At 40.3% G+C, this 9652-nt stretch overlaps 1 long non-coding RNA gene and 1 other non-coding gene across 2 annotated transcripts; one reads left to right on the plus strand and one right to left on the minus strand.

Moving 5' to 3' along the window:
• The first annotated feature begins 6470 nt into the window (after positions 1–6470).
• Gm34215 lies at positions 6471–8038 on the plus strand. Its single transcript, XR_872685.1, has 2 exons — positions 6471–6813; positions 7917–8038. It is a non-coding gene; the product is annotated as a predicted gene, 34215 (long non-coding RNA).
• Positions 7372–7515, minus strand: LOC115488067. Its single transcript, XR_003950336.1, has one exon. It is a non-coding gene; the product is annotated as a small nucleolar RNA SNORA48 (small nucleolar RNA).
• Positions 8039–9652: the final 1614 nt, after the last annotated feature.

A 9652-nucleotide genomic window follows, 5' to 3' on the forward strand; every position in this document is an offset into this window, starting at 1 on the left:
CCAGAAGCTGGAAAGAACCCAGATGTCCCTCAACAGAAAAGTGGATACAGAAAATGTGGTCCATTTACACAATGGAGTACTACTCAGCTATTAAAAACAATGAATTTATGAAATTTTTGGACAAATGGATGTATCTGGAGGTGGATCCTTAGTGAGGTAACCCAATCACAAAAGAAGTCACTTGATATGCACTCACTGATAAGTGAATATTAGCCCAGAAACCTAGAACACCCAAGATACAATTTGCAAAACACTAGAAAATCAAGAAGAGGGAAGACCAATGGGTAGATACTTCATTCCTCCTTAGAATAGGGAACAAAATACCCATGGAAGGAGTTACAGAGACAAAGTTTGAAGCTAAGATGAAAACTCAATTCCTAGCAGTTGCTCAGCAAAGGTTTTATCCATGGGGCCATGTTCTCAGCACACATTCTTCTTTGAGTTGCTTTGTCATGTATTTTATAACAACAATAAAGCAAGAACTTAAGACAAGGGAACGTTGATGAATATTATATGCCCAATTCAAATATCATAGCAAGTCCCATCATTTTCTACAAAAATAAATACATAATTTTGAAAAGCATGTCTGTTTCTTTGTGGAATCCTGATAGAAGACCAGAAGTTTAATGAGAAGATGATTCAGTGGGCTGGAGAGTAGGCTCAGCCATTAAAGGCTAGGCTCACAACCAAAAATATAAGAGAAGATGATTCAGTGCCAGAGGAGAGCATCCTCCTTTTTTGAATATAATTCCTTCCCTCAAAAACTGATATGCATGCCCGCAGCATGTTTCCATTGGAACTTATTTTGAATTCAAGTGGTCAATTACTGAGCTAGGCAGATTTTTGGCAAGTAGAAATCTTTGTTACATCTGCGAAGAAAGGCTGCTACAGTAGACAGTCTAGCACGCATTCCCATTACTGGCGTCCTTTTGGTGTGTGAATCATTCCCACAATGCATTTGGTATATTAACCTGGATATTTTACAACTTGTCTTGAAAGGCTGTATCATAGGTTTTGTGGCAAAAATGCTCATAGAGAGATGGTTCAGTTTCCAGGATCAAATATTTAGTCACATGAATTAGTACCAAGCTGACTGTATACTCATCTCTAGAGAGAATCTAACCGAGTAGTATTGTAGCACCAGGTATAGCTGACTTGCTGAATTATTTTCTATTAACAATCGAGTCAAACACTTGAAGGATTTCTATAAAGAAATGAGGTATTTTCTTTAATGTTAGTAACTGGAAATCAGAACTTGTCTTATATTACTGATTTTATTTTCAGCCATGGAAATAAGGACAGGAAATTTAAAGTGAATGATGTCATCAGAGGCTCACATATTTTGTCCCTAGTTTAAGGCCATCAAAATTACTAATTGTTTGATGTGACTTAAAGATAAGCTAACATTGAAGTTCAGTCATACTTTCACTTTCATTTAAAAAAAATTTTGTGCATGTGTGGTGCATGTATGTGTATGTACACATGCATGCATTTGCAAATGCCTCTGAGTGTGTGTGTGTGTGTGTGTGTGTGTGTGTGTGTGTGTGTGTGTGTACAGACCAGGATTGGATGTCGACTATCTGCCACTCTCTTCCTTGAGACAGGGCTTCTCACAGACTCGAAGCTCATTGATTGGATAGGCTTGCCAAGAAGGTCTCAAGAGCCTTGTATCTATATTCCCCAACGCTGGGATCTTGTGAATGCTGGAGTTTCACACTGGAGTCCTCCTGTTTGCTGAACAAATACCTTACTCACTGACCACCTCTCCGGCACCCCTTTTGTATTTTTGTCCCTTTTAATTATATTTTTTAGTCTGTATCAAAAAAGCAATAGCTTTCATTATGGTATGTGTATTTAAATTTTTCTCTATATATTTGTGTATGTGGAAGTGGGGGTGGGGTGGGGTGGGGAGAGTGTGTATGTTTACATTGCACATCCACTGTTACACCTGCATAGCTTAGAAAAGCTGGCATTGGGTGGTTGTCCATTCTCTGATGGAGACCCACCAGCAGTAGCCCAGAAACTCAGTGTATTTATTTTATACATCTGAATGGAGTTGGTAGGTTTATTGTATATAGCAGAACAAGGAAACAGATTTAAGTAGTTTTGGTGTGTGGTGTCTGTAGAGAGCAGTTTGAGATTGCAGCCACCTGAGAAGGAAGCTGCAGCTGATATTGTCTACTCATACTGTCAACATACTAGGACCAAGGGAATACTGTGCTAGTTCCGTGGGTCAGAGACACTGGAGTCCTTGACATGGCCTTACTCAGGTCAACAACTCCCGTGTACTCAGGACTTCACTTACAATTTATGCATTCTCTCAGGTCTTTCTCTTCTTCCCTTAGCCCACATTACCCTCATCTCTGCTTGCTGATTTGCCTCTGTCCCACAAATAGCTGCCCTTCTGCTTTTATATTTAGACTCTTCAAGTGAGAGAAGCGTTCATATTTTTCTTTCTGAGTCTCACTTCCTTTTCTTAACAGAATGATCTCTGGTTCCACCTGTTTTCTTGCATGATTGTAATTTTGGTCCTTTTTAGAGCCAAATAGAACTTTATTAAGTGTGTGTGTCACACTTTCTTCATCCATTTATCTGGTGGTGGGCATCTAGGCAAAGACCGCAGCAAAAAACATGGGTCCGATTCCTTTGGCTATATGTCAAGGAGTGTTTTACCTCAACCATATGGAAGTCCTCTTATTAGGTAATTTCAGAGCCATCACACTGACTGCACTGGCAGATGCTCTTCCTGTTGGTATGTAAGTGCTTCCTCGCCAGCATTTCTATCCTTTTTTATTTAGACATTCCAGTGGGGGTGAGATAGATTATCTAAGTTTGCATGTTTCTTGAACTCGTTATGTTTTTAATAGAAATAAGTTCTTCATTTGAAACATTTTTCATAAATTATACAAACTTTAACATTTAAAAAAAAAATCTTATAGCCTGGATAAATATGCTACAAAAGGATCAGTGAGCACTTTCATTTACAACGTGGTTAGTTTAAATTTGGCATTTAGAGACAGCCTAAAAACGCTGTGTACAGCCATAAGGTAATCAGAACTTTTTAATAGTTCTCTACACTATGCAATTGACACTCCATTTTATTTAAAACACACGACAATCTTACTGTGTGCATTTCCTAATTTTTTACCTCATTTCCTCTCTTACTTTTCGTCCTTGGTTCATAAATGATAATTTTTTTGCCTTAAAGATATTTTATTTGTATTATTATATTCAGGTTACTCTGAGTATTTCCATGTATACGTGGGTAACAATGGACTCCAGATGATATGAGACCACTCAAAGCTGGAGTTATAGGCAGTCGTGAACTTCATTATGTCAGAGCAGGGAACTGAACTCTGGTCTTCCACAAGAGCAGCTTGTGCTCTTAGCAGCTGAGCCATCTCTTTAACCCTAAAGTTTTGCCTTTTGAAAAAGAGATGTCTCAGTCTCAAAGAGTTAAAAGAAACTTTCTTGTTTTTGTTTTCTGTATTACAATTCCAACCCCAAACCTGCCAAGGTTTGCACCAAATATCTAACGAAGGGTTTTTATTCTACTTCTGACAATATTTTTCCTGAGTTATTAAGTTGGTCTTCTTCTTATTGCAGTAAGTATCTCATATTTAATTTGTGATTGTTTGGTGATTCAAAAAGTAAAACCATTTTCAACTCAGCCGATTTGTGTTGGATAAAATGCACTCCTGACCTGGAGCGCAGCCTATCTGGCACCTGTGTTCCTAAGTCAGAAGCTTGCCTCACTGTGCTTCTGAGTGTGCCTAGAGTCAGAACACTGAATTCTGAAGTAGAACAGGTAGGTGGTCTGCTGCGGGGTCTGCACTCTCCTGTCTCCTTTTATGTGCTTCTTGCAGTCAGGGGTATGTGCTAATCAATCACAGTTGCTAGGCTTCCACTATTTAAGAAGTTATCCACATACTATAAAGTAGACATGTTTCCCGGAAGCCATTTCTTGAGTGGCTTATCTTCATGCCTTTTTACCTATCAGCATTTTGTTCCTGTTAGGTGATGCTGATAGCACAATTGCAGTGGGTCTCAGAATGTGTGGACTTGAACCTAAAAATCTGTTGTGTTGCTAACAGGTTGACTGAACTCATAACCGTAGCTTCAGCTTCCGGTGGCTCTGTTACATGACCAGTAAGGTAAGGTGACTGAACTGAACAGTATCTAAAACGTCTTGAGGCTTTCAAACCTTCTCTTATCTCAAACAACGTGATTGCATTTCCAACTGTAATGACAGACACAAACATGGTTTCATTTATACTACTCACAAATTCTGATTATGCTTCTAGTTCACTCAGTCATGTAATTTCAGAGTAAGATTTTGGTCAAAGTCTTTATGAAAGTTGGCATGTTCCCTCATGTTTACTGTTTCTGGAAGTTAGGCAACATATGTTGAAAGTAGAGAGTCAACCTTAGTGGACCAAGACATGAGCATCTTTCAGGCATTTTCTACTCTCTACAAACACCAGGATCATATTAAGGACCAAGGAAAAAATGGAAGAACTTTGGAACAAAACACATTAGAATTTTCTTTCTTATTACATGGTCTATTACCTATGTGATTCTAGAGAAAACGATAAAACAATGGTAGTATAGCTTGTAAGGTTTCATTGTAAAATAATGTTCTGATTTTATTGAAAGGTTTTCTTTGAAAAATGCTAAGTGTATTTATTGTGACAGCAACAGAATAGAGATCCTTCTAGCAGAAAAAGTTGTGCTTCTTTAAAGTCATTCGCTAACCGGCTCCTTCATCTACCAGTTGCTGAGAACATAGTCTGTGCCTATCAGTTTCTAAGAATACAGCAGTGTCCAAATGGTAGCCCAATTGGGTAAAGAACACGTGCTCTACTGCCAAGTGCCAAGCTAAGTACATCTCGTCCTGTTTGTGAACAGGGCTTGCAGGGCAGCATTGCTATCATGCATTCATTTCCTGAGTTGAACTATTTGGACAAAACAGCAGAAAGAATATACTTCAGAAGACAACACTGATATTGCTACAAACATTTGAGTTAGCATCTTGCAAGTAAGAAGAGTGTAGTGGAAAAAACTTATCTGTTTTGGATTATGAAGTCTGCCAAGTATAGCTGAAACCTCTATTTTTAGTACTTATAATCTTAGGAAAGATTTTTAAAACCTTCTATCTTCTTATATAAAAGTACTAGATTAAAAACATTTAATTTTTGCATGCATGTGTATGTGTGTGTGTGTGTGTGTGCGTGGTGTATGAATGTATATGCATATGGGGATAAGTAGATTTGTGTACTTGTGTGCACGTTTGCAGAAACAGGATGTTAACATCATATGCCATTTTTCTTTTTCTTTTCTTTTCTTTTTTTACAGACATCATCAGTTTATCTTTTATTGTCTTCTCTTTCTCCAGCCACTTAAAATTCTTTTTATTTCTTCACCAGGAACTGTTTTCTTTTGACTTATTTCCTTAAAATATGCTACAGTTAGTCTTAGTTCATTGACTTAATTTTACTAAAATATAGTTGTTCTGATTAATTATACCTCAGGTAACATTGGAACCACAGGGGGAATTAGAAGGAACATTACAGAATGATCTTTCATATCTTTACAAAGTATAATCAGTTATTGCCAGGTTTATAAATGCCTTTGGTCACTTTAAATCACAAATAATATAAAATACCTTGATATGCCATCTTCTAACTCCACTTTTTTTCTAGGTTTTTTTGTTTTTTTAACAATCTGGATGGTGATGTTTTGACTTGTTTGGCTGCCTAACAAATCCCCAGGATCTGCCTGTCTTCAGCCCTAGCTAACTGCAATGACCCATGTTTTACATAGATATAAAGCCAAAGGTCATTGTCAAGTGTCTTCCTCTTTTGAGTTAGGGTCTCTAATTAAACCTGGAGCTTGCTGGTTTGGCTAGGTTTGATAGCCAGCAAGCCCCAGTGATCTATCTCCCTGTCTCCACCTCTAGAGTGCTACAATAGAGGCGGGTGCTCCTTTGCCTAGCAGTGTGTGTTTATGTGCTAGAGGATCCAGCTCAGGCTCTCATGTTAGAACAGCAAGATCTTTCCTGGCTAAGCCTAGCCCAGATTACTACTCTTTATACACATTCAGTTGCTTTTTGAGGTCTTTCGTCTTCTATCCTTTATAATAAATCTGAAGGTTTCCATTTATTCGTTGAAATCATTTTGTTTTTGAACAAGAAGGATTTTTCTTAAAAACATTTTTAATTAATTCTTTGTGAGTTTCACATGAGGCATTCCAGTCCACCTCATCTCCCTGTTCCTTCATATCTGGCCTTTGTCCTTGCAACTTTTGTCCCCCAAATAACACACACACACACAAACACATGAGAGAGAGAGAGAGAGAGAGAGAGAGAGAGAGAGAGAGAGAGAGAGAGAGAGAGAGAGGAAGGAAGGAAGGAAGGAAGGAAGGAAGGAAGGAAGGAAGGAAGGAAGGAAGGAAGGAGAGAGAGTGCTCATAGGAAACATCTCATTTTGGAAGCTGTATTATGTCACAGTGTGCCCCACATCTTTACTTGCAAATGTTCATTGACATAAGTCATTGGTCTGGTGTTCTAGAGCTCTGGCTTCTGTGACAACATCAATATTGGAACCTCACTGGGATTCCTAGTTATCCTGTTATTGCACTGTGTCATGGAGACCCTGCAACTCTGGAGTAGCAGGACTGGCCCTTTCATGAATACCAACTGTTTGTAGATTATATAGATTTTGGGGTGGCCCAACTCAGAGTCCTCCTGAATCCAGGCCTAGGTTGCAGCTGAGCTGGTTAGCCTGACAGCTCTTCCTTATCAGAATCAACAGGGTGAGATTTCTAGGACTGGTCCAGCTAGGTCACCCAGTGCTGCCATCAGCAGGAGGCAGAGTCCACTCTCTTGCTCTCATGCTCTCAGGGCTGGCTAGCTAACACCTATGCCTCCTGACTCAGCTCCATTGTGCTGTTCAGTCTTGCTCAGGGACCACTCTCCCAGTCCTACAGCCTGGAAGGGGCTAGGCCAGCTCTCTGGCTCACACTGTCCGGGCTGGGTTACCTGTGCTTTCGCTATCAAAGACAGCTCTATTGTGCGGCCCAGACCATGTGTAGGGCCCACCCTCCTGAGTGCTGCAGCCATTGAAGAACAAGGCCAGTGCTCCCATTTTCATGACCCAGGGCCAGGTCTTACTGTGCCACAAGGTGGTGAGGGAAAGGGCAAGAACATCACCCCTGTACCCATGCCTGGTGGTAGGTCCAGCTCTCCACCATTTTTGCCCTGGGGATGGATCACCTACACTCTTCCTGCATCATGTGGCCTAGTGTGGCAGAGGAAAGGTTTCTCTGTATCTTTCTCCTTCCACCCAGAGCTGCCTGGATTTAATTTGATTTCTATATGTTCGAGGAGAAAACGAGCTTTGGCCATCAAGATAAGCATCAATCTAGGATGAACAAAGGACTGCCGTCTGCTCTGTCTCTGACTGATATAAGAACACCACCACCATTACGGTGTCTCTTTGCCCATGGCCAGGGAGTGGATGATAACATGAGTTTTAAGACAATAGTTGTAGGCAACTTTAGCAAACAAAATATGTAGAGCTGTTCATCCATGCCATTAAACATTACTAGTGTCTACTAACTAGAAAGACATTTAAAAAGAGCAGAGCCCCTTTGAAACAGCCTCTGTAATCAGTTTGCTCTGGAGAGGGGAGTGTGGCGAGAGGATGGTGTCTGGCTGTGTACAGAAATCTTTAAGGCTATGGAAAATTTTATAGACTACACAGGGTACTTGCAGGGCTATCAAGCAAGCCTTGTTGTTATTGTCTAAGTGACACTGATTCTTAGTCATTAGCATATGTCTTGTGTAAAAAAAGTTAGAGTTGAATTTCATTTGTGTAAATATAAATTATTATATCTGTGTTTCTTAATCCACGCAGGACGGGAAGAATCCAAGAGACTGCCTCCAGCAGATGTTGGAGCAGGAACAAAGCTCCTTTTTGATCATTTAGTTCTTTCAGAGTTGAGACATTTATAAATCGGTAATATTCTTAAATTGAAACAGGTGTGGTTACTGGACATTGTGGGTTATGGATTTTTTCTGTTATATTTTGTTATATCTTTATGAGCTGTTGTAATGACCAGCATGCTCAATGGGAAGGTAAGCACAGAATCAGAGCTGAGGTGGAAGAGCTGGGAGATGCTGATGATGGAGAGAAGGCTGAAAGGAAGGATATCATGTCAGCATAGTAGGATGCTACTGGGCCAAGTCCTGGAAAGCAACCATCTCTCTCAATGGCTGCCCAGAACAGGAACCTTCAAACACTGCTGTCAGAAGCCCGGCTGCTCTTTCAGTTTGCTTATAGAAACAAAGTACAACAAAACACCTCCCTCCTTCTTTCCAGCAACTACTGATATTCCACCACTATAGGATTACCTCCACTAGTTTATATTCCTCTCAAGGGAAAATGATATTGTCTACACAAAATAGTACAGCTTCCAGTCTGCTACTGCACATAAGCCAAAAACATGAAACCTATATATTTCTTATACATTTTCTATCTTTATATCTTAGCAGTTAATTTTGTTAAAAAAATGCATTTAACAGAGTGGACATATCCACTGGATCAGTTTTATCTGTTTTATGGGCCAATGGTTGCTACATGATGTCTCAGGGGACCTGAATTGCAATCTTAAATATGCCACTACTGAACTCAGTTGGATTGTAAATTCCTTGAAAGCCAAGTTGAGATTTCTATATTAGCATACTAAAAGAAATGCAGGACACACTCTGAATAAATGCAGGGGCCTATTTACAAGAATTCTGTTTATTAAAGATCTGAATGGGAAGGTATAAGGCTTAGTGCAGAAGTGCAGGCTGGGCTAGCAGCAACAGAGCTGTCACCACTCCAGGCCCTGCTAAAAGAGGAGGACAGAGTGCAGGTAAAAGAGGCAGGACATCTAGGGCAGGCAGAGGGATGGTAATAGGCTTCCAGTCTGAGCCCATCAGGGGGGCCTGCAGAGAGAGGAAGCTAGGGGAGTGATTACCTTGTCACTCTCCTCCACTTGATCTCCTGCCAGGCCTGCCATCAGCTGACTCCATCTGGAGCCCATGGGCCTGGGAGCTGCTGAATGTAATTCCTATCAGTTATGGGCTTACCTTCCTTTACAACATCTGGAAGAGTGGATTGCATTTAGTTGGCACATAGTCATGATAGAACCTCTTCGTCATTTGCATGTCATTCCCCAAACGCAGATATTAAGATGCTCTTCAAGGGGCCTCCTGTCATCCATCTTCCCACGCCATTATTTCATGCTGAGATGAGAATGTGACAGTCTGGGGAGAAATTCTGGAAACTATGAGTACCTTACCATAAAGTCAGATATCATGTGTTTCAAGAAACAAATTAATCACACAACATGATCACATTTGTTTTGAGCAATACACTATAGGAGACTATTGTCTCCTGTCGGCTCGGCGCCTATAGGGTCTTAATTTTCACATGTTTCCATTCTACAGCAAGGGTGGGGGAAAGGATGCTTCTGTTCTTAATGCTCTCAGATGCTTTCCTAAAAATGGTAGCACTAGAATGTGCCATGTATGAGTGAGTGATTGGGAGCTGTCTACCAATGCCAAGTAAAGGGTTTGTTGCAGAAAGGCTACTATAGCTCTAAA

Source organism: Mus musculus, chromosome 12 (assembly GCF_000001635.26).
Source record: "Mus musculus strain C57BL/6J chromosome 12, GRCm38.p6 C57BL/6J".
NCBI classification, from domain to species: domain Eukaryota; kingdom Metazoa; phylum Chordata; class Mammalia; order Rodentia; family Muridae; genus Mus; species Mus musculus.